Source organism: Schistocerca americana, chromosome 7 (genome assembly GCF_021461395.2).
Source record: "Schistocerca americana isolate TAMUIC-IGC-003095 chromosome 7, iqSchAmer2.1, whole genome shotgun sequence".
Classification (NCBI taxonomy): domain Eukaryota; kingdom Metazoa; phylum Arthropoda; class Insecta; order Orthoptera; family Acrididae; genus Schistocerca; species Schistocerca americana.
In genome coordinates, this window is record NC_060125.1 from 511,672,728 (window position 1) to 511,696,720 (window position 23,993).

General features: G+C 43.9%; 1 long non-coding RNA gene across 1 annotated transcript in view; it reads left to right on the forward strand.

Annotated features, from left to right (window-relative positions):
- LOC124621926 overlaps positions 1–23,993 on the forward strand; it is a 1,198,997-nt gene that overhangs the window by 1,153,235 nt on the left and 21,769 nt on the right. The gene's annotated exons all lie outside the window — the stretch shown is intronic.

The window sequence follows — 23,993 nt, forward strand, 5'->3', positions numbered from 1 at the left end:
TTTTCATGTGCGGGCGTGATGTTTTGACTGCCGGTCTTTTTTTTTCTCGCGTTATGTCGCCAAGCGTTGCGGCTTATTGAACGCGCACACGCATGGTTTGCGGAGACCCATATTATTTTCTGGAGCTGTTAGCTATTGAGGGGAAGAATCGGACTTGGTGAGATGTAATTAAATTGTATTTGATTCCGTTGAAATTCGAAGTATTTCGTTGTTAGTATGACTCTTGGCCTACTTACTTTTGAACAGCTGCGCAGTTTTGTATTTGTGGACATTTCGTGGGGAAGCTATAAGGGTCCTGCTGATGAAAGTGCGTTGACTGTTAGATGTGTACGTTTACTAATGCAGCAGTCGAATGTTAGGACCTTCCCTGAAATCAAACTGTATGTATATTTGGTAGATTTAAATTCTAACAACTAGCTGCGTGAATAACGTTCTGGAAACATCGATGCACATATAGAAAACGTCACATTTCCTACATTTTTTGTGATTCTTTCGAGAATCCGAAGCAGAATTTGCAAGAGCTCAGTCTTACACGAAAACTGAATGATTTATCGGTTTCTTTGTTCCCGTGCTAACTGTAGGGTGCAGTGGGTAATATCTCCGGGTAAATTCAGCGTGGTAAAACTAGAGTGCTATCATTGTCCTAACCACTTCTCTTGTGATTCTTCCTCCGTGGCAGGTAGAACTGCCAGGTTGCCAAGATGACGTTTTACCAACAATGTACGAAGAATAGCGTCCTTATATCCGTCGACGCTTGGAGATTGTGTGATAATATGAGAGGGACACTGTCATTCCACATAAAGGACACTAGCAAAGTGCCACCCACTTCGAGTTTCACTCTTTGGGTTGAACGAGTGTACAGAATTCCTCTCCCAGCCATATGACGCACTCGAACCCTCCTGCGATTCTGGTGAAGGACAAAACAGACCTCTAAATAATTCGTATGGCAATTTGGTATCATCATTTCCTTTGGGCCTTTGACCCGCTTCAACGCGGGGTCGGCCGTGTGAGTACGGATTTGGCAGTGTTAGTTGCAGAGGGTGGCCGGATGCCCTTCCCGTCGCCACGCCAAACCCCCCGGTGTGTAATTAGTGTACCCCAGGTGTCGGCGTCTAGTGTAAGCCATAAACTAGTGCTAACGTTTTCAAATGTCCGCGAGTCGTGTAACTGAGGCGGAACGTGGGGACCAACCCAGTATTCACGTAGTGGGATGTGGAAAACCGCCTAGAAACCACATTCAGGCTGGCCGGCGTGCCAGTCCTCGTTGTTAATCCGCCAGGCTGATTCGACCCGGAGCCGGCGCGCCTACCCGAGTCCAGGTAGCAGCGCATTAGCGTTCTCGGCTAACCTGGCGGGTCGTATGGAAATTTGGAATATCAAATAACATATTTTAATAAATATACAGGTATGTATTGCTTCTGGCTTGCTTTTACCTTAATAGATTCTTTCATTTTTTGTCTGTCGATTTCAACGAATTATTGAATCCATTGACATGTGGTTGTTGATTTCCAGCATTCTTCTCATAATCACTCTATAAACTATGAACTAGTTGAAGAACGTTAGTGCGTCTCTGCACACATTTGTAAGTAAAAAAAAGTAAATTCGTAAGGAGTAGTTAGTCGAGAGACCCCTAGATACACATTATGAATGGGTGTGTGTATACTGTAGTTTTTATGTTGTTATGGATTAATGCAAGAGAGGGGCTGAAACACGGTGCCTGAACATAGCCTACTCCTGTCGGATACCACTAAGGGGACCTTCGAGTTTTTAGTCCCCATACGACGGACTGACTTCCATTCAACAGTGTCACATTCCCTCACTCCACGAATACTGCGGTGTGCATCACCTCTACTCCCCTTGCCGATAAAAACATGCCGATGAATTTTTTCCACCACCAGGATTCGAACTCGCTTCTGACTCGATCGCCACCGCACAAACACATGTCGACGACCTCTGCTACGGAGGAGTATATAGTTGCTAGAATATGGCCAAATTAATACCCCTACGTCGCTGATCTCTCCCAGTCCATCGATTCAGTCCATACATCTCATGCAAAATGCACACTCTTTTCACAGTAAAGCGAAGTTGTAATGGTCAGCTTGCGAGTTGCGTAGGCGATTAGGCAATTCTAGATGAATTTGATCTGGCTGGTAGGTTCAGATACCACGCAAAATTGTACTCCTCCCACCCCTCCCCCCTCCCCCTCAAGCGATAGTCTCATTGTTAAGTGAGTGTAGTCACAGTAGCCGCGAGCTACTTCTCGCCCCCTACATCTTTCCCCCTCCCCAACATTTTTCTTCGGACATCAAGAAGACATGTGTATGGAGCAATAAATTGCGCTCCGCCCACTCGACACTTAATTCAAATCTTACGCTCAGCGGCCACAAGCTAGAGCCATTAGTCTCTTTTTAGTTTCCTTGGCATTTTGTTTTAAATTAAGATTCTGCAGGCGTTTTTCGGCGAGTTAATAGCCTCCCGCTACACATGTGGGTCACGCGGTGATTAGTCATAATAATTGACTGTGATGCGCCGTTCAGCTGGAGTGCGCGTTCGCTCCGAGTTTGCGCGCGCCGCTTTTAATCTTTTCATTTGGAGGCCTCCCCTCTCTCTCTCTCTCTCTCTCTCTCTCTCTCTCTCTCTCTCTCTCTCGTCCTGTGATGTGAGACAATGGCCCAGTGACGCCTCCGCGCAGCCGCTAGCTGCTAGACGCTCCGGGCACCAGAGGCCTCATCGGTCAATTTATAGCCGCGCGCTTTGATTTAATTTCAGATTAAGTGCGCCTCTAGCGGCTGCACGCTGCAGCTCTGTGCTGTCGCTCACGCAAACCGGAACAAAGAGACTTAGCATTGGCTTTGAAGTCGCGGCGCCGACTGGCCACACTGTGAAAAACGGGCGCCGGCGCTGCTGCGCGTGTTTAGCGGCGGTAGACAACGCGCAGACCGGTTTATCCTAGTAGTGAAAAGCTGCGGGCAGTTGCGCGCAGATCGGCCCATCAGCAAGCGCCGTGTCAACGCAGATGCAACAGCCGCCGCGAGTATCTTTCCGATATGTTTGTGGCAACTAGCCGGCATCACATGTTGCGATATACGATAGCCAGCGTCACATGGTCTAAATAGAAACTGTGCTTGAATCTCAAAGACAAAACTGCCAAAACACCACAGATCTTCGCTACCTGCGCATCATCGTCCCTTATAACAGAGTATCTATCACGGCTTTTAATCAGTTCGCCACCAAAGGATTTCTGAAACGTTTCCACCCATGAGAATCCTGACAATGACTGTGTTTAATTTCCAGAAAAACGGCTGTTGAGTAATGTTATTAGTATAGTATGATTTATATGTCCAATGGTGCAAGCCAGACCACCAGTACCACCGAGAAATTTCGGATGTCGTTAGGGTATATTTTCAGAGCAGTTTGGTACGAGGGCCACTTTTTTTCTTTCAACCTACGATTGGTTCGAAATGAAAACCACAGGGAAAGTCAAAATTGTTTTGTTTGCAACAGTTAACTACACCTCCCAGCTCCATGTCTACATAGTTGCTGCTCCAAGTTAGACATTTGTCGTACCGGCTTTCCAATTCCCTCATCACAGAAGGCCGCTTCCTGGGATTTCCGCGTATTCCCTACGCTGGCATACAGCTAGTTTCCTGTGCAAAATGTTGTCCTTATAGTCAGCGGTCCATATCAGCGAAGTGAGGAAAATTAGAGGGAGCCAAGTCCGGTCTCTATTATGAGTGATCAAATGCTTCTCGTTGAAAGCGCTGCAGGAGCTTCTTCGTTGCATCTGCAGTATGCGGCAGAGAACTCTCACGAAGAAGGAAACGCCTGACATGCGTTATGAGGACGGCATGAAACCAGACGAAACCCCTCAGCTTGATTTCACACCTGGCGGGAGACACTATTTTCTAGCCATCTTTATGTGCTCACTGTGCATTCAGGAACTGAAAAGTGAGACCTGAAGCGATAGACGGACATACGAGAGAGACTGCGCATTACATCCGCGCAAAGCTTCATCGGGGTTTGACTATGGTTCTAATTTCTCGCCCTATCGCAGGTTTAAAATAAAGTGCCCTCGTACAAGGAACCTGTGGTCTGCAGTGGTTCGTTACAGAGAGATAATTATCATTTATTCGGTTTGTTATTCCAGTTACCTTTGTTTCTGTGAAAACGTCTTCACAAAAATTAAAACGCCTGTAATACGCAATCATCATGTCACGGAATGTCCGGCTTCCCGTCACCGCCTACATATATATATGCAAAAGTATTGTAATGTGGCTGCCATTGCTGCGGGAATATCTCATGGATCACAATCACGCCGCTCTTGCGTTAAGTTCAGTGCATCAACATACGGACAACTCTTTTTAGTAAACCTATCCATTTTTGTTATGTGTCACTCTTAACGTACTACTAACACTGCAGAAAAAAAGCGCGCAGTACTGAATGCAATTTAAAGGCGAGCAGTAAAGTAGGTATTGCTGTTGTAAGCAGCAAGTACCGTGATTGAATGGAACAAGCTTGTTTGCAAACAAACAAGGCACATTCTAAACATCGACATTTGTACTGTTGTGTGTGTAATCTCAATGCAATATACACACAAAAATAAACGAGGGTAATAAATAAAATACAATTATTCTGTAACAAGCCACTGGAGACCGCCGTTGCCTTCCTATAATACCCAGAAAATATTCCTGACCAAACGACTGAACTTTGGTGGTGAAGCTCGAGTTCACCCTGTACAATCAAAACTTTGTGTTTTGAGTCTACTAATTCTAGAGTTTCTTGTGGCACTTTACAATAATTTAGGATCTGAGATTGTCTCGTGCATCGTGCACGAGAAAAATACCAACATGCATCGCAGTTTCTATTACTCAACCTTTAGGTCGGTTTACAAGGCGAATGCGAAGGCATACATCCTCACTGTAGGTCATACCTCCTAAACCGTAAGGTTGACGGCCGCCTTACTTTAGTACGATTCGTACTGCGTAATGCCGTAATGGTAGTAGCTGTTGTTTTCTTATGATAAATACAAAATTGATTCCAATGTCGTGTACTGTAGTAAACTGAAGGTCTCGGCTGCAAACAATGGAATGGGTACAAGCTATTTGTTTCGGTAAATTGTACAATAAAATTTGAATAAAATATCAGCCATAACATATTTTAGGTACATTCACTGTGATATTTGTATTTAGATAACTAAAAGTCATCTTTTTCTGATATTTCTGGAGTAGCGACATACTTTTAAAATCCTAACTTTTATCCAAAATTGCATCCTTAAAAGAACGTCACTGCTTGTTTACTTGCAAAATGAGTGCACTTAACATGAGTTACCGACGACTTACCACGGTTCACTTACTGGGCTGTTAACGACACATAACTGTAAAACCACTCAAAAATACAAATTTATTGGCCGAATTGTTTCAATTTATGGCAAAAGATTTACATTACCAACTTTTGAAATAATGAAATATAGCCATCTCAAAAATTAATCTATGATTCAGCGCAGTATAAAATAAATTTTATTGTCGCTTTACTACAACAAGCCGGCCGAAGTGGTCGAGCGGTTCTAGGCGCTACAGTCTGGAACCGCGCGACCGCTACGGTCGCAGGTTCGAATCCTGCCTCGGGCATGGATGTGTGTGATGTCCTTAGGTTAGTTAGGTTTAAGTAGTTCTAAGTTCTAGGGGACTGGTGACCTCAGAAGTTAAGTCCCATAGTGCTCAGATCCATTTGAACCATTTTTTTTTACTACAACATGTAAACAACGTAAAAGATGAACCCTTAACGTCTCTGTCATTATTCTAACACGTAAATTCACGTGGAAAATGGTAAGGGACACTGTTTACTTGCTTCAAGAATTAATCACATTTACCTGATTAGCGACAACTTTTGAAGGGTATTTCCGCTCAGGAACATATTCAGGACCATTATCTGAGTCACAGTTATCTGCATCTCGTCGGATATGCAGAAATCGTCTTTGAAAAGTATTTTCCTGCCACGAATACAGTACACGTTACTGTTAATGGCAGACACTTTTTTGACACCACTGTTTGCATGCAAACATCCTGACACGGTTGTCTTTACTGAGGAAATTGAAGTTAGAGATAGAACTGAAATTGCTACATTTGCATCCACAGGGATACTCTACAAATCACATTTAAGTGCCTGGCAAGGGACTAATCGAACCTTCTTCACAATAATTCTCTATTATTCCAATCTCATAATATGATGATCGTTTCTCCCGATGAGGGTTTTCGCATTCGGAGAAGAAAGTTGGTACTTGAAATTTTGTAAGGAGATTCCGCCGCAACGAAAAACGTTTTTGTTTAAATGATGTCCAGGGATTCCGTAAGTTGACTCGACGACGGGACCGCATTAGAAGAGGCAAAAACTGAGGCCAAGCTCTGGTTGAGGCGTCTTGGAGATGGACTCTCCGGACGCGAAAGAAGGAAGTGCAGGCGGCAAGCGGGAGTGCTCCACGCTGCGGTGTGCGGGCCGAGTTATTAATACGGCGGGGTGAGCCAGCTGCTCTGTGCAGCAGACGCCGCTCCACGGCATCGCGAGGCACAGCTCGCTTCGCCTTCCAGGCTCTGATTGCCGGCTGACGTACCATACGCACCCCTCCTGACACCCAGCAAGTGTTCGATGCACTACTGCCTTCTCCTCCATCTCTCTTATCATCCTCCCCTCTCTCCACCTCTTAATCCCATCCTCTCACACCCCCTTTTACCTATGTACCTTCTCTTTTCCCTCCCCCTTCTTGTCGTTGTCTATCTCCCTATTTCCGTCTGACCAGCTATCTGCCTGAGCAATCCCTATCCTTACCCCACCCACCCCCTCTCTGTCGTAGGCTTTTTGTGTGAAATTATATGAGGACCGTTCAACAAGTAATATTACACATTTTTTACCGGCCACTTTCGGTTGAAAAAAATGCGGAATTTGTTGCGAGACATCGTGGAGTATTTCCACTTCAGCCCTTATAGGTGGCGGCGCTATACGTAGCGTTCAAAATGGCGTCTGTAACGGAGCTGTCATTGAGTTTCTTTTAGCGAAAAACCAGAGCATCGCAGATATTCATAGCCACTTGCACAGTCTTCACGAAGACTTGGCAGTGAACAAAAGCAGGGTGAGTCGTTGGGCTAGCGTCTGACATCATCGCGCAAACCTGTCCGATCTCCCGCGTACCGGCCGGCTGCACACAGCTATGAACTCATACAACGTTGGAACATGCGGACATTCTCATTCGAGATGATCGACGGATCGGAATCAAACATCTCGCTGCTCAACTGGACGTCTCTGTTTGTAGAGCTGACCAGTTGGGGTATTCAAAGCTGAGTGGCCACTGTGTTCATCGCCGCCCGACGGAACATAATGAAGAGCAGCGTAGAACCATCTGTGCGGACCTGCTTGCGCGTTTCGTGGCTGATTGCGACAACTTTTTTCCCAACAGCGCACAGACGATGAAACATGGTTTTATATCACTTAGCACCGGAAACAAAACGGCAGTCTATGGAGTGGCGCCACACCACCTCTCCTCCGCAGAAAAAGCTCAAATCCACATCTTCAGCCGGTGAAGTCATCTTCTGGAACTCTGAAGGGGTTACTCTGTTTGCTGTCCTCCCTCGTGGTGCAACGTACACCCCCTGAAATGTGTTGCGCTACCCTCAGGAAAGTGAAGAAACGACTTGAGTGTGTTCGTCGTCATAAAAATTCAAACCTCCTTCTTCACGACAACACAAGGCGTCACACAAGGCTGCGCACACGAGGGCAGCTTAGAAAACTTCATAGGTCTATTCTTCCTCATCCATCCTACAGCCCGGGTCTCGCACCTTCCCACTTCCATCTGTCGGCCTAGAACGATGCACTCTGCGGGAAGCTTTACGTGGGTAGCGAGGAGGCTATTGATGCAGCAAGAAGCCGCCTCCGAAGTCGACCAGCAGAGGGGCACCATGAGGGCATAACAGGCCCTCCAAGTAAGGTGGCGTAAGGCCGTCGCATTGCACCGAAACTGTGTCCAGAAATAGGATTTTGTAGCCAAAACAGTGGGGAATAATATGATGTATTGGAATCGTGAATAAAACCAACCTGCTTTCAGAGAATAATGTATTGCGTTACTTACTGAACCAATAGAAATCTGTTAATACCAAACACTGATCTTACTTAGAGGAAGAAATTTTTGAGAATGTACGCTTGGATTACAACATTGATTTGTTATTTTAGTCAGGTCAGACATCTTTTTAAGATTTCAAATTCCACTTGAGTATGGCTATAAAGCCAAAATCGTGATTGAGCGAAATAAATGAATACTAATCTACAGTCAAATGGCGAAAATTTCTTTCAAAAAGTTCTATGTGACTGCGATCCCCCGCGAAGGCAAAATCATCAAGATAGGACATGTGTTAAGGCATCAAGGAATAACGCCCTTGGTACTTTTGTGTACTGTACAGGGTAATAACTGTAAAGGAAGACAGGGCTTGGAACATATCCAACGACTAACTGATGGCGTAGGCTGCAAATGACACTCAGAGATGAAGAGGTTAGCACACGAGAGGAATTCGTGGCAGGCCTCATCAAACCAGTCGGAGGACTGATAACCCAAAAAAGAAAAAAAATATAAAAAATACACAACGAACTAATGTGGAGGAAATGTGGACGCCGAAAGTATACAAAGGGAGGCACCGCCAATGGTTATAGGTATTGTACTAACATTAATCTACGGAGAATGGGCAAATAAGAGAAATCGCATAATCAGCGCAACTGCTCATGAATCCATGTAGCCGACAAGAATAATGCAAAAGAAAACTTACGACCTGTTAGATGGCCACCTATTTTGTTTTATGAAAGGTAAAGACACGAGAGAGGCAGTTGTAACAGACTGATACCCGAAGCAAAGCTCCAAAAAAAGTCGCTCGGGTAGCCGCGCGTGTTAACACTACCACTTCCAGGACGAGAAGATACGCCGACCCTGGATCGATTCCGCCCGGCAGTTTAACAGCGAGGAGTTGGTGTGCCGCTCAGCTGGGGTGTGGTTTTTAGACGCTTTCCCACGTCCCAATGGGTGAATGCCGGGCTGGTACCCATGTTCCGTCTCAGGGAACATGTAATACACTTTCTCAAACTTGCACACAGTATTTCGTCTATCACGCAATTGGGCACAATGCTTCTGTTCTATCCTTCTGTCCTACAGGCGAGAAGGAGGAAGGGGCGGGGGGGGGTGAATAGAAGACTGATGACTTCAGGTGTTTGATCCGTTTAAAGACTTACTCATCACTCAGATTAAGAAAAATTAAGATTCTTGCATAGAATTTGTCGACTTAGAAAAAGAGTTCGACAACGTAGAATAGTACAAGATCTTTCAGATCTCATAAAAATAGATAAACGCTTAATGAAAGGCAGGTAATATACATAGTGCACAAGAACAAAGCCGTAAGGATAAAAATGGAAGATCAAGAAATAAATGCTAGGATCAAAAGTGGTGTAAGGCAAGGATGAAGTCTTTCTGCATTGCTGTTACATTAGTATATCGAAGGAAGAATGGCGGAAATAAAGCAAAAGCTCAGGAATGAGACTAGAATTTTGGGTGAAAGGATAACAGTGATAAGATTCGCTGTCGATACCGGTATCCTTACTGAATGTGAGTAATGAATTACTAGACCTGTCTGATAGGCATAGAATGTAGACTGAGAGTAAACCGAAGAATGTTGAAGGTAATGAGATGAAGCAGAAATGAGATTAGCGATAAAGCTCATGTTAAATTGGTGAATACCTACTAGATGAAGGAAGGAATTCTGCTACACTGGAAGCAAAGTAACACATAAAGGGAGAATTAAGGTGGATATAAGATGTAGACTAACCCGGGAAAAGACGGTAACCCCCGCTAAAAGAAGTTCACTCGTATGAAAGATAGGCCTCAATTCCAGGAAGAAATTTCTTAGAACAAATATCTGGAGTACAGCAGAGCATAGAAGTAAATCACGGATTCTGGGAAAACGGGAAAAGAAGTGAAGCGAACTATTTGAGGTGTGGTATTAGAGAAGGATGTTGAAAATTAGGTAGATTGATAAGACATGAGGAAGTTCCTCACAGAATCGGCGAGGGAAGAAATATATGGGAAAAAAGAAACGAATGTCGTGGAAATGCTGAATAATCAAGAGGCAGACTTCTGAAGGAAGTCGTCAAATATCTCGCTATAAAATCCAAACACAGATTTTGAATTGCGAATCCAGGAACGTGCTTAAGTTTCCCAACATTATGCTCCAAATTGTTCAAATGGCTCTGAGCACAATGGGACTTAACATCTGTTTTGGTTATCAGTCCCCTAGAACTTAGAACTACTTAAACCTAACTAACCTAAGGACATCACACACATCCATGCCCGAGGCAGGATTCGAAGCTGCGACCGTAACGGTTGCGCTGTTCGAGACCGAAGCGCCTAGAAGCGCTCGGCCACCGCGGCCGGCCATTATGCTCTCATATGATATAACAATAATGACCTGTTGCACATAGTCTTATCAATTTTCGCATCGCCGTCCGCAGAAATAAATCAACATACAGTTCAAACGAATAAACGTAGATACAGATAAATAATTTTGTGCTGAAGAAATCTCACATGATTTTCTTGAACAGACAGTAGCACATTCTTTTTCTAAAATTTTCTACGTAATTCGATAAAGTTCTGGGTTAAACTCAACAGCGTTTCGTAGAGTAAGGGCGTGAGTTGCTTTTGGGATTACCCGATTATTGGATGTGTACGTTGAGCTCCATGTTTCCCTTGCCATTCGAGATACGTGATGGCACAATTTCATATTTATCCACAACAACGCAATAATAAGCACTCACGCACTTCGGTGTCAGTATGCCTCTCAGATTCACATGAAAATGTGTCAAAACGTCTGAGTTGAGGTGGAGGCGTCACAGTGCCGCTCCTTCACTTGATCCGAATCACCAATGCGACTTGCCTGCCCCTGCAGCTATGCAGCACGCGACGCTTAGCTTGGTAGTTCGACAGCTTATTTCAGATGGCGTTCCTGTCCGCTTCCGTAGCGACTGCGATCTCAAGAGATGAAAAAGTTTCTCGGCAAAATCGTAAATTGATTTCTTGTCTTATTTTGTACATTTAAACAATTATTGATTGCATTGTAAGATACAGAACTTGTCAGTTATAAGCATCGCTTCTGTGTAGTCAAATCTGTGAAGAAGAGAACTTTGAAATAGGAACTAATAACGAATCCTCATTCATAAACGTCTAGTAAATCATACAGCGTCAAACACATGTATGCAATTTCTGGGTGAAATAGAGGAAAAACGTTACTCATTAAGCGTGCTCTAATGTAATTTCCCTTCATCTCATGATACTAGGATGCACTGCATTACAAATTTTAAGTGGGCAAAGAGAGGAGAATTTTTCTTAGTCGCATATGAAATAGCAGAATTCGGTTTGTTTGGCGCAGACTCTTCATAGTCTGGTGGTTGGCGCCAGCTACTCTGCCACTGTAACAAAAACGCCTCATTATAGCGATTTCGCGACACGAAATTAATGTGCGAGAGACAACTACTTGAAAATTTAATCTGTATGCATATCGCAATCACATTCCGATGTCAGTTAGTTTTCATATTCCTTACAATATAATTATAAACAAAAAATAATGAAACTGTATTAAATCTTTACCTATCGCTTGTACAGGGTGTGAACGAGGGTACTTTTTACTGAGTTATATATTTGAGCTTCTTCCCATTCCATTCATTAATCAGATGTAGGACATATGATTAGTTATAACCCTCTAAAAACTTTTTAGTCTTGTTTTATTGGGACAGGAAATACATGTAATCTACTGAATAACGCTATTATTTTCCACTCTAAAAACGAAGTCTTGGAAATTTCTAATTAGGGTTTAGTGAGTTATTTCAGATATGTTTCCTCAAGATTCTGCCTGTCCCCATTTTTCGGTATTTATATCAGAATCTCCTGCACCCTCTCACATTTTATACCGTCATGTCCTCTTCTACCCTTCTCCTTCATTCCAACCTGAAAGGGTTCCACATAGTTGGGCACTACTATTATATAAGCTGTTTTATAAGCAATTTTTTACATAAAAACAATAGATGTCCTGTATGTAACGACGAATCAAAATAGACGTAACCAGACGCCTCGCATAACTGTACGATCATGGTTGGTTGGTTGTTTGATTTGGGGGAAGGGACCAAACAGCGAGGTCATCGGGCCCATCGGATTAAGGGAGGATGTGGAAGGAAGTCGGCCGTGCCCTGTCAGAGGAACCATCCTGGCATTTGCCTGAAGCGATTAGGGAACTCACGGAAAACGTAAATCAGGATGGCCGGACGCGGGTTTAAACCGTCGTCCTCCCGAATGCGAGTCCAGTGTGTCACTTCGCTCGGTGGACGACCATGTTTCAGTGTTTTGAATTTTTAAACTAGGAGTAATGTTAATGCCATTTTAAATATCGTCGCATTCTTGTCAAGGTGGGTACTAAATCACGGACGAGAATCACTAAAATTAGATTTATTGTTGTATTTATTAACCATATGAAGTACAAGGGATTCTCAAAAGGCATTTGAGCGACATTACTGGGCAACTGAATGTTTTTAAAAATGAAACAGCATGTGCCATTTAAATTCGGAATCCTGGAGTCGCTACTGTAGGGAAGGGAGGATAGAATTTAACACTCGCTCTACATCGCTGTTGTACTTACATGAAGTAGTATGGGTTCGAAATGGACTTGATCTTATTGAAGATTCAATCCAGTACATTAATAAAGTGATTTAACGAAGCCAAGCCAAACTCGGTTGGAATTATACAACCAGAATTTGAAAAACAGTCCTTTGAAATGAACATTCACTCTCGATCATTGCTCTGGAGATACAAAACGTGTAATTGAGACGAGCGTTTAATCCTAGTACCACGGTGAAACTTCCTGGCAGGTTAAAACTGAGTGCTTGACTGGAAATGGAACATGGGGCATTTGCCTTTCGCGGGCATGGGCTTTACCGGCTACGCTCTCCATGCACAACTCAAGACCAGCCTCACAGTTACTTCCGTCATTACCTCTTCTACTACTGTCCAAACTTCAGCCTTGAGGTTGTTTCCAGAAATAATTTTCGCTCTTCAGCGTAGTGTGCGCCGATTTGAAACTTCCTGGCAGATTAAAACTGTGTGTCGGACCGGGAATCGAGCCTGAGACCTTGACAAGGTCCAATGTTCGAGTCCTGATGCGGCACACAGTTTTAATCTGCCAGGAAGTTTCAAATCGGCGCTGAATAGTGAAAATTCAATGCAGGATCACAATGCCTGCGAGTGTCCCATTCCGCACCTCGCCACTGTGAGTTGGATAGTTGGATACGGAACACGGAGCGCTACTTGACGAACATGTCACCCTTCCGGTGCGCACTCTCGGTGTCACATGTATTGTAGGCTGCGCCTGCTGTTAATTTTAGAAGCTAACATATCGCCGTGCCGCCCGGCAGTTGTTCATCCCCTCACCGGCCCACTCCACCGGCGCGCCTTGTCTTCCCAACCCCGCCTTCAGCTCACCCCGACGTCGCTCCGGTGACGGTCCGTGCTTGATTGCTGTTTATTTGATTGTCGCCGTGTTTTCTTCGGCAAGAGTGTAAATAGAACGGAAGCGCTTAATAAATAAAAGGACTGAGGCGGCTGGCTGCAGAAGGCAGCGAGGTGGCGACGAAATAAAAATAAAAGAGAAAGAGAGAGAGAGCGCCTGACGAAGCTGCAGGCGAAGGAATAATAAGAACAGAAGACGAAGCGCCATGACGGTAATAATAAACCGGCTAAGGCCGGCGGCCGCCGCAGAGACAGCTGCTTGCTGCCGCTGGCGGGTCCCCTTTTCGCCGGCTTTAAAAAGACAACAAATTAAATTGCGCCTGCTGTGTGTGTATGTGTGTGTGTGTGTGTGTGTGTGTGTGTAAAACGGAGGCGGGGCCTGAACAAGCTACAACTACAGCCCGGTTCATCCTGCGCTACTGGCGTGACAATTACGCCGTCTCCGATTTTCTTTTAGAAATAAAAACTAGCGCCGTAGCGCAGAGGGCGAAGAGTGCGGGGGAAAGAGACAGCACCTGAAGAGGAGGAGGAGGAGCGAGAAGAATGGGAGTGGAGCGCCGTCCGGCGTTCTGGTTGTCGTAATAATATTTCTGCAAGCAGCAACTTTTTTTAAACACAATAAAGCAAAATACTTAATCAGGTTACATGCGGAAATCTGGAAAAAGGGAATAATAAATTATTACTAGTGTATATAATGAAAGGGGAAGTAATTTCTGTGAGAGATTGGGAGAGAGCCAGAGACGGTGTAACGACGCCCGCCTGCAGCTCCTGCGAGCGCAGCAACAGCTGCCGGCTGCCGACACAGCCGGGCGTGAATCACTGCTGTCTGCTGCTATTGCTGTTGCAGCCTCCCATGTGCCCGCGTGTTCAACTCGCCTTACACATGTGACAGGGGCACAACGGCCTATGCTGGAATTTGTACGAGGTTCCTTCCTTTTGGTTCTACTTGTTCCAGCGAATGATACATAATTATACGCACAAAAATAAATAATAATAAATCCGTGTGGCTCAGCTGCCTTTTTAATTAGACGCCGCTTCGGCGACTTGCGTGTCCCAAACCTGCTCTAGTAATCTAGGAAGAAGTGACCTACAGTATAACGCGGAATTCGAACCATGTGTCGTTCCTGGTGAATCTTTACAATATTTAATGGTGTAGCCTAAGTTAATGGCAGAGGGTGTTCGAAAAGGAAAAACACTCTGAGAGTTGCTAAACATTTTACAACAAATCACGATTTACTCTCTCTAATAGCTTTCAAATTCTAGTTACCTAAACTGTTAGTGGGACTTTACGGACACACTGTATTCCGTAGTTCGACCAGGATTCGATTACACGACCTTTCAGTTTCGAGGCACGGGCTTTACCACTAGATCCTCACGCTCGACGCAAAAACAATTAATCTAAGCATAGCAACAAATTAAGTGACGTGTAACGGTATGTAAAAGATAGCGTACATCGGAATTTAAAATAGCAAATCACTATTTCCAGCAACGATTTGACAGTACTTATGTGGGGAAAGAAAACAATTACAGGAAATTTGTCACTACAGGCAACAGCAACAGAGAGAGCCCAAATATGAGATCCCACATCAGAGAATACAATGTGTGGGCTAAGGGTTAAAGCAGTTTCACAAAAGTGATACTGATGTGCATATCAAAAGTTAAAAATGTGGGAAATATATCATCTACGTTCTGAGCTTCATTCATAACCACACTGACCCATTTCCACGTCTTATATGAAAATGTGTCTCAAAACTTTGTAGGAAGTAAAGTATTAAAATACAGCTATACATCATCCGATTCAGAGAGATCTACAGTCCGGTATTTATTACCATCCAACTGATTATAAAGGAACTTATGGTTTGAATACCCACACGATCCTCTGAGGTCTGCGTCTTACAAGCAGCATCGTCACTTCAGCTTCCATAAATAGTAGTGATACAAAGACATTTCTTACTTAGTATACATTTTCATCTATTGTAATATATCAGTAACACACATACTGAATTTAGTTCTGCGGCCAATGTTACTTTTATTACCGAGAAATTTATCACGAGTTACACACACAAAAAAGAAATGTATAAATTAGACCAAGTCTGAATAGGGAGGCACACTGCATCACTGACCAGCTGATAGCACGACTGAGAAGGCAACAAATCTTTATCTTTAAGAAAGTGAGACTTCGGTTTCAGAACTGTAGTGCGGTTTCAATCTTGAAATTAAACTTTCCATTGCTAATAGCAAGCACCCGGAGCAAAACATTCTCCCGACAGAAAGGAAACTGTATAATGCTTAGGAGGTAAAAGTAAAAATACATACCACAGACTACATGTACTTGCCATGAGAGAGCATTACACGCAGCTATGGCCCACTACCTATATGTGAAATTGGGCGATTCTACACGTGTTAAAACTTGAATCAGTCTGTTTCCTACATGTTATTGTATGTTGCCTCATATTTGAGGTGACACGGCAACCGGTTATGTGGCCACTACCCTTAACTCTCCAGAATCCGGTCCCTAGCTGGTCCTTCGATCGTTTGTGCCACGGTTCTAAATATTTCATTCGATGTTAATAACAATTTCAATCAAATAATCTGCCCTGGCATAGCCAATAACATTACGTCAGTCTCACACGAATACAATGCAACACAGTGACTGGCGTGTAGATAGTTTATCGAAAAGCTATAGGGCAAAAAGGAAACAAAAAAGAAAAATGCAACGTTTTGGCAGCTGAAGCGACGCTACCTTTCCAAGCGGCCGGCATGTAGTAACAGAAGAATGGTATGACATAAATTGCGTTCTTGTTCGTTTCAAAGCAGTTACTTCTATATTTCCTCATCACTAAACGTTGCGGTGATTTTTCCAATACGAATTGTAAATTTTAATTAAAGTAACATTCCGTCTCCTGTTAATTTCAACATACAATAATGAAATCTCAGTGCAGTGTAATGTATACGGTTCATAGTAGCAGAGTCGTAATCGTACCGTCGAAAATGCTTTAAGATGAGAAATAAATTGTAGCCCGATGTATTAAAAAATTCAAAACGAAATGACTGCAAGTTTATCGGCGTGCTTGGCATGTTCTTTCTAATGCTTTGCACCAATGGTAATTCATTTTATGATTTTCTTTGCGGATTTCAAACTCACTTTAATAAATTCAAATCTAGCCACGATTTTTACGTTGTTGGAGATTAGAAGCTACTTCTTCTTATAAACGCCCTTTTAGCCTTGTACTTGCTTCTTTCCCTTGAGTGTAGAGATCGTGTGTATCTGTTTTGCTTCCCAGGTATCTCAAAAATGTATATATATCTTCAAGATTCTCATTCCCGGCTGCAACATTTAGTCCTCCAGCGTGTCCAACTGTGACGCTTTCTTCTAATTTGTGTGCATATCTTAAACTACAACTACTACATGTTCCATTACATTTAGCTCACCACAAAATTCCTTTTCATTTTCCGCTACCACCGTTGTATCATCAGTTAAGCGTATTTTGGTAATTCTCTGTCCTTGATAAACAATAACAGTCCTTCACGTATGAGAAATCTATCTGAAACTGCTTCAATTTATATTGACACATTAAACCCCGAAATACGGCTTCTTTTGCATTCTGAATGTAGATCTCCACTCCATATGCACAGTCGAAAAATGGTTCAAATGACTCTGAGCACTATGGGACTTAACATCTATGGTCATCAGTCCCCTAGAACCTAGAACTACTTAAACCTAACTAACCTAAGGACATCACACAACACCCAGTCATCACGAGGCAGAGAAAATCCCTGACCCCGCCGGGAATCGAACCCGGGAACCCGGGCGTGGGAAGCGAGAACGCTACCGCACGACCACGAGCTGCGGACTATACACAGTCGTTTCGCATTGTTTTTACACATGCCAGCAACTTGGCGGCGTTGCAATAGCGAAGTTCCAGGAAAACTGTGGGACTCTAGTTTAACTCAGATCTGCTTCAATACTTCCGTGGTCTCCGAACGTTCTTTGGCTGCCGCCACCGCTCACGCTGCTTTCGACCAGGTCTAAGTTATGCAGTGAGTCCTTTTATGGCGTAGATTTCCCCAGATCGCCTCAGACAAACACCAAGATGGTTCCTTTGAAAAGGCACGGCCGACTTCCTCCCACATCCTTCCCTAATCGGAGCTTGTGCTCCCTCGATGTTGACAAGACGTTAAAGAGAAAACACAAAAACTACGGCGCGACCATCCGTAATTTACTAGAACAACTGTAGCTAATTTGCCATCGCTTTTTCCAGTATCGTCGTAGCCCTATTACTTTGCAAGTGGAAATGAAAAAGGCTCACGTACGGCGATGTAGTCAGACCATCACAACGTCGCGACATTCTTGTTCTACTCCCCGATTTTCTGCCTCGAATCTACCCCTAAAATATGTCTTTTAGGTATTTTTTTTTCTTTTCTGTATCGTTTAGCGACTTCCTTCTCCCATTAGGTTGCCGTAGATTGTCTTTTGTCCTCACACTGTCGCTTGCTGCTGTGAGGACACACGGCTGCCACGTTACAGAGGCTGGGCTGAGGCGAACCCAGCACCTGCGGCCTGCGCTGCCACAAGCACGCGTCCCTTTCCTATTTCCGGGCGCCTTGCGCCTTCCTCCTACCCATTGTCGTTGCCGCCGTCATACGGCGCGCAATTAAAGCAGACAAAAGGCCGGCCGCCGGAATAGTTTTTAGCGGCACGCCTCCTAGGAAGCACAGTAAAGCGGTCCAGAATAGCAGCCGCGGCCGCGGCTGCGGTCAGCTGCGAGCCCTCGGAACGGAGGGCGGTTGCTCGGTCCCAAACGGCGCTTCACGAGAAACGCGGCCGGGCAGGTGCGTCAGGAGCAAAGGGTTCATCAGCCTCCGGTGCGAAGTTACCAGCGGGGTGGCGTAGTAGGGAGGGAGAGGACTCCCACTCAGGAGTAGAGCGGTTCGAATCCCCGACCGACCATCCGGATTTTGATTTTCTGTAGTTTGCATACATCAATTAAGGCACATACCAGGATGTTTCCTTTGAAAAAGACTCGGAGGACTTCCTTTCCCTCCAATGTCAGCTTGTGCTCCGACGTTAACTTAAACCGTCAGTTCCTTTCAACTTCGAGAACGAAAACGAATCGATTTCCAATCCAAGCAACTGCTACGAGTACATCAGAACTGGCAGCGACATCGCGCGCTTTAGTCATGCTGACGGCAGTACTCGTAAAGTTTTCGGTTCTCCAGTGTAGATCTAGCGTGTGTGCGTCCATAATGCGTGATTTCAATGCAGTCTGCTGCGCCTCCGTCGAGAACAGTTGCGTTTAGGTGAAGCAAAACTACATTCGATTCATAAATTATTTTCACAAAACCTTTTACTTTTAGTACAAAATTTTTAAGAAAGTTTATGAACTACGATACGTTCTTTGTTGGGCTTTCTCATGTGATTTTAAGGGAAAGATACTTATTTTTATAACTAAAATATTATTTATAATCAGAATTCGTGGAGTTAGGTTAATGAAAAAATAAACTTCCAGTAAAGGCCCGATTCTTTAAAGAATGGAGTTCCTATGTAGGAAACAGCTTCAGTCGCATGATTACTTCAAAAATAAGTTAATGTGTTAAATGTTTGACTTCAAGCAAGCGATAAATGTTTAGCAAAGGTTCGAAATGTTGTTTAAAGTCTGTATTAAGTCTCTAAGTGCTCTCTTTATAAAAAATTGGCCAGCTGCGAGTAGGACTCGCGCACTGAGGGTTCCGTAAGAACTTAATTACATATGTAGAAACTTCATCAGTTTCGTGAATCGAGAATCTCGACGATTTTTACTTGTTGTCGACATTGATACTAACAAGATATCGGTATCAGGGATTCCGAGACTTTCGAGAATGTTTTAATTTTAAGCCTGACGACGAATGACAAATGACAAAAGAACCATTTTTTCGTGTGGCATAATTACAAATTAACAATTTTCTGATTTCTTCCTTTACTTGTACTTTCAAACTTGCTTCTTTCCAAATGTCATGATTCACTGTCAACCGGAAGTGCCCTACATGTTTTAATGGATGAGTCTTTGAGTATCAAAATTTGTCACATAAATGGTCGTATCTTTTGATTGGATTGACTTAGAACTTCAATTCTTTTTTTACACCACCAATGTACTGTAGACCTTAGTATGTAACATGAATTTCAACTTGATACGTCCGCCCGTTCCCAAGAAAAAGGGTTTTTAACAGTCGGTCGGGCAGACAGAGAGACAGACAACAATGTGATCCTCTTAAGATTTCCGTTTTCACCGATTGAGGTACAGAATTCTAGAAACTGAATGATGTTGTTGTTGTTGTGGTCTTCAGTCCTGAGACTGGTTTGATGCAGCTCTCCATGCTACTCTATCCTGTGCAAGCTTCTTCATCTCCCAGTACCTACCGCAACCTACATCCTTCTGAATCTGCTTAGTGTATTGATCTCTTGGTCTCCCTCTACGATTTTTACCCTCCACGCTGCCCTCCAATGCTAAATTTGTGATCCCTTGATGCCTCAAAACATGTCCTACCAACCGATCCCTTCTTCTAGTCAAGTTGTGCCACAAACTTCTCTTCTCCCCAATCCTATTCAATACCTCCTCATTAGTTACGTGATCTACCCACCTTATCTTCAGCATTCTTCTGTAGCACCACATTTCGAAAGCTTCTATTCTCTTCTTGTCCAAACTGGTTATCGTCCATGTTTCACTTCCGTACATGGCTACACTCCATACAAATACTTTCAGAAACGACTTCCTGACACTTATATCTTCCTTTCAAGACATTGTCCATTCCGTTCAACTGCTCTTCCAAGTCCTTTGCTGTCTCTGACAGAATTACAATGTCATCGGCGAACCTCAAAGTTTTTACTTCTTCTCCATGAATTTTAATACCTACTCCGAATTTTTCTTTTGTTTCCTTTACTGCTTACTCAATATACAGATTGAATAACATCGGGGATAGGCTACAACCCTGTCTCACTCCTTTCCCAACCGCTGCTTCCCTTTCATGCCCCTCGACTCTTATAACTGCCATCTGGTTTCTGTACAAATTGTAAATAGCCTTTCGCTCCCTGTATTTTACCCCTTCCACCTTCAGAATTTGAAAGAGAGTATTCCAGTTAACGTTGTCAAAAGCTTTCTCTAAGTCTACAAATGCTAGAAACGTAGGTTTGCCTTTTCTTAATCTTTCTTCTAAGATAAGTCGTAAGGTTAGTATTGCATCACGTGTTCCAACATTTCTACGGAATCCAAACTGATCTTCCCCGAGGTCCGCCTCTACCAGTTTTTCCATTCGTCTGTAAAGAATTCGCGTTAGTATTTTGCAGCTGTGACTTATTAAACTGATAGTTCGGTAATTTTCACATCTGTCAACACCTGCTTTCTTTGGGATTGGAATTCTTCTTGAAGTCTGTGGGTATTTCGCCTGTCTCATACATCTTGCTCACCAGATGGTAGAGTTTTGTCATGACTGGCTCTCCCAAGGCCATCAGTAGTTCTAATGGAATGTTGTCTACTCCCGGGGCCTTGTTTCGACTCAGGTCTTTCAGTGCTCTGTCAAACTCTTCACGCAGTATCATATCTCCCATTTCATCTTCATCTACATCCTCTTCCATTTCCATAATATTGCCCTCAAGTACATCGCCCTTGTATAAACCGTCTATATACTCCTTCCACCTTTCTGCCTTCCCTTCTTTTCTTAGAACTGGGTTGCCATCTGAGCTCTTGATATTCATACAAGTGGTTCTCTTCTCTCCAAAGGTCTCTTTAATTTTCCTGTAGGCAGTATCTATCTTACCCCTAGTGAGACAAGCCTCTACATCCTTACATTTGTCCTCTAGCCATCCCTGCTTAGCCATTTTGCACTTCCTGTCGATCTCATTTTTGAGACGTTTGTATTCCTTTTTGCCTGCTTCATTTACTGCATTTTTATATTTTCTCCTTTCATCAATTAAATTCAATATTTCTTCTGTTACCCAAGGATTTCTATTAGACCTTGTCTTTTTACCTACTTGATCCTCTGCTGCCTTCACTACTTCATCCCTCAGAGCTACCCATTCTTCTTCTACTGTGTTTCTTTCCCCCATTCCTGTCAACTGTTCCTTTATGCTCTCCCTGAAACTCTCTACAACCTCTGGTTCTTTCAGTTTATCCAGGTCCCATCTCCTTAAATTCCCACCTTTTTGCAATTTCTTCAGTTTCAATCTGCAGTTCATAACCAATAGATTGTGGTCAGAATCCACATCTGCCCCTGGAAATGTCTTACAATTTAAAACCTGGTTCCTAAATCTCTGTCTTACCATTATATAATCTATCTGATACCTTTTAGTATCTCCAGGATTCTTCCAGGTATACAACCTTCTTTTATGATTCTCGAACCAAGTGTTAGCTATGATTAAGTTATGCTCTGTGCAAAATTCTACAAGGCGGGTTCCTCTTTCATTTCTTCCCCCCAACCCATATTCACCTACTATGTTTCCTTCTCTCCCTTTTCCTACTGACGAATTCCAGTCACCCATGACTATTAAATTTTCGTCTCCCTTCACTACCTGAATAATTTCTTTTATCTCGTCATACATTTCATCAATTTCTTCATCATCTGCAGAGCTAGTTGGCATATAAACTTGTACTACTGTAGTAGGCATGGGCTTTGTGCCTATCTTGGCCACAATAATGCGCTCACTATGCTGTTTGTAGTAGCTAACCCGCACTCCTATTTTTTTATTCATTATTAAACCTACTCCTGCATTACCCCTATTTGATTTTGTATTTATAACCCTGTAATCACCTGACCAAAAGTCTTGTTCCGCCTGCCACCGAACTTCTCTAATTCCCACTATATCTAACTTTAACCTATCCATTTCCCTTTTTAAATTTTCTAACCTACCTGCCCGATTAAGGGATCTGACATTCCACGCTCCGATCCGTAGAATGCCAGTTTTCTTTCTCCTGATAACGACGTCCTCTTGAGTAGTCCCCGCCCGGAGATCCGAATGGGGGACTATTTTACCTCCGGAATATTTTACCCAAGAGGACGCCATCATCATTTAATCATACAGTAAAGCTGCATGTCCTCGGGAAAAATTACGGCTGTAGTTTCCCCTTGCTTTCAGCCGTTCGCAGTACCAGCACAGCAAGGCCGTTTTGGTTAATGTTACAAGGCCAGATCAGTCAATCATCCAGACTGTTGCCCCTGCAACTACTGAAAAGGCTGCTGCCCCTCTTTAGGAACCACATGTTTGTCTGGCCTCTCAACAGATACCCCTCCATTGTGGTTGCACCTACGGTACGGCCATCTGTATCGCTGAGGCACGCAAGCCTCCCCACCAACGGCAAGGTCCATGGTTCATGGGGGAAGAACTGAATGACAGTCTGTGTTATTTGAGTCCCATTTTAAGCAACCAGGTATATGTATTTTCCAATCTTCCCCCCAATCTCTGTGTTATTTGAGCCCCATTTTAAGCAACCAGGTATATGTATTTTCCGATCTTCCCCCCACTCTCTGTCCATGTCCTCATGCCCCTCCCAATCCATCTCCTCCTCCTTCTCTCTCAGTCCATTTCTTCCCCTTCCTATCTCTGCCGTCCGCACCTCGTGATCGTGCGGTAGCGCTCTCGCTTCCCGCGCTCGGGTTCCCGGGTTCGATTCCCGGTGGGGTGAGGGATTTTTTCTGCCTCGTGATGACTAGGTGTTGTGTGATGTCCTTAGGTTAGTTAGGTTTAAGTAGTTCTAAGTTCTAGGGAACTGATGACCATAGATGTTAAGTCCCATAGTGCTCAAAGCCATTTGAACCATTTTACTATCTCTGTCCATCTCCTTCTCTCCCCTTTCTCTGCCCGTCTCCCCTCCTTTCCCTTCTCTGTCCGTCTCCTTCTCTCTCCTCTGTATATCTCTCCCTTTTTCTTTCCCTTTCCGTTTCTTCCTTTCCGTGTCTCTGTCCGACTCCTCCTCCTCTCTCTTTCTGTCCCTTCCTCGCCATGTCTCTGGCCATCTCCTCCTTCTTCCTTTCGCTATCCATCTGCACCTCCCCTCTTTGCCCATATCCTTTTCCCTCCTTCGTCTCTTCCTTACCCTCTCTATCTCTTCCTTCTCCTCTCTCTGTTCATCACTTCTTCGTCCCTCTCTCTGGCCATCTCTTCCTCTTTCGTTCCTCCTCCCATCTCCTCCTCTCCCTCCTCCCTCTCCGGCCCCTCCTCCCTCCTTTCCGTGTTTTCTCCGTTTCCCTCTCTGTCCATGTCCTCTTACCCATATCTGTGTCCATCTCCTCACATGTTATCACCCCCATCCCAATACGAGGTAGCTGGTTCTTATTCCCCAAGTATTTCTTTCCAGAGGGTAAGTACTGCGGATACCAAGTTTGGTTAAATAGATCCAGGAGTTTAGAAGGAGCATTTTACCCGTGGCTTTTCCCGCATACGCACATGTCA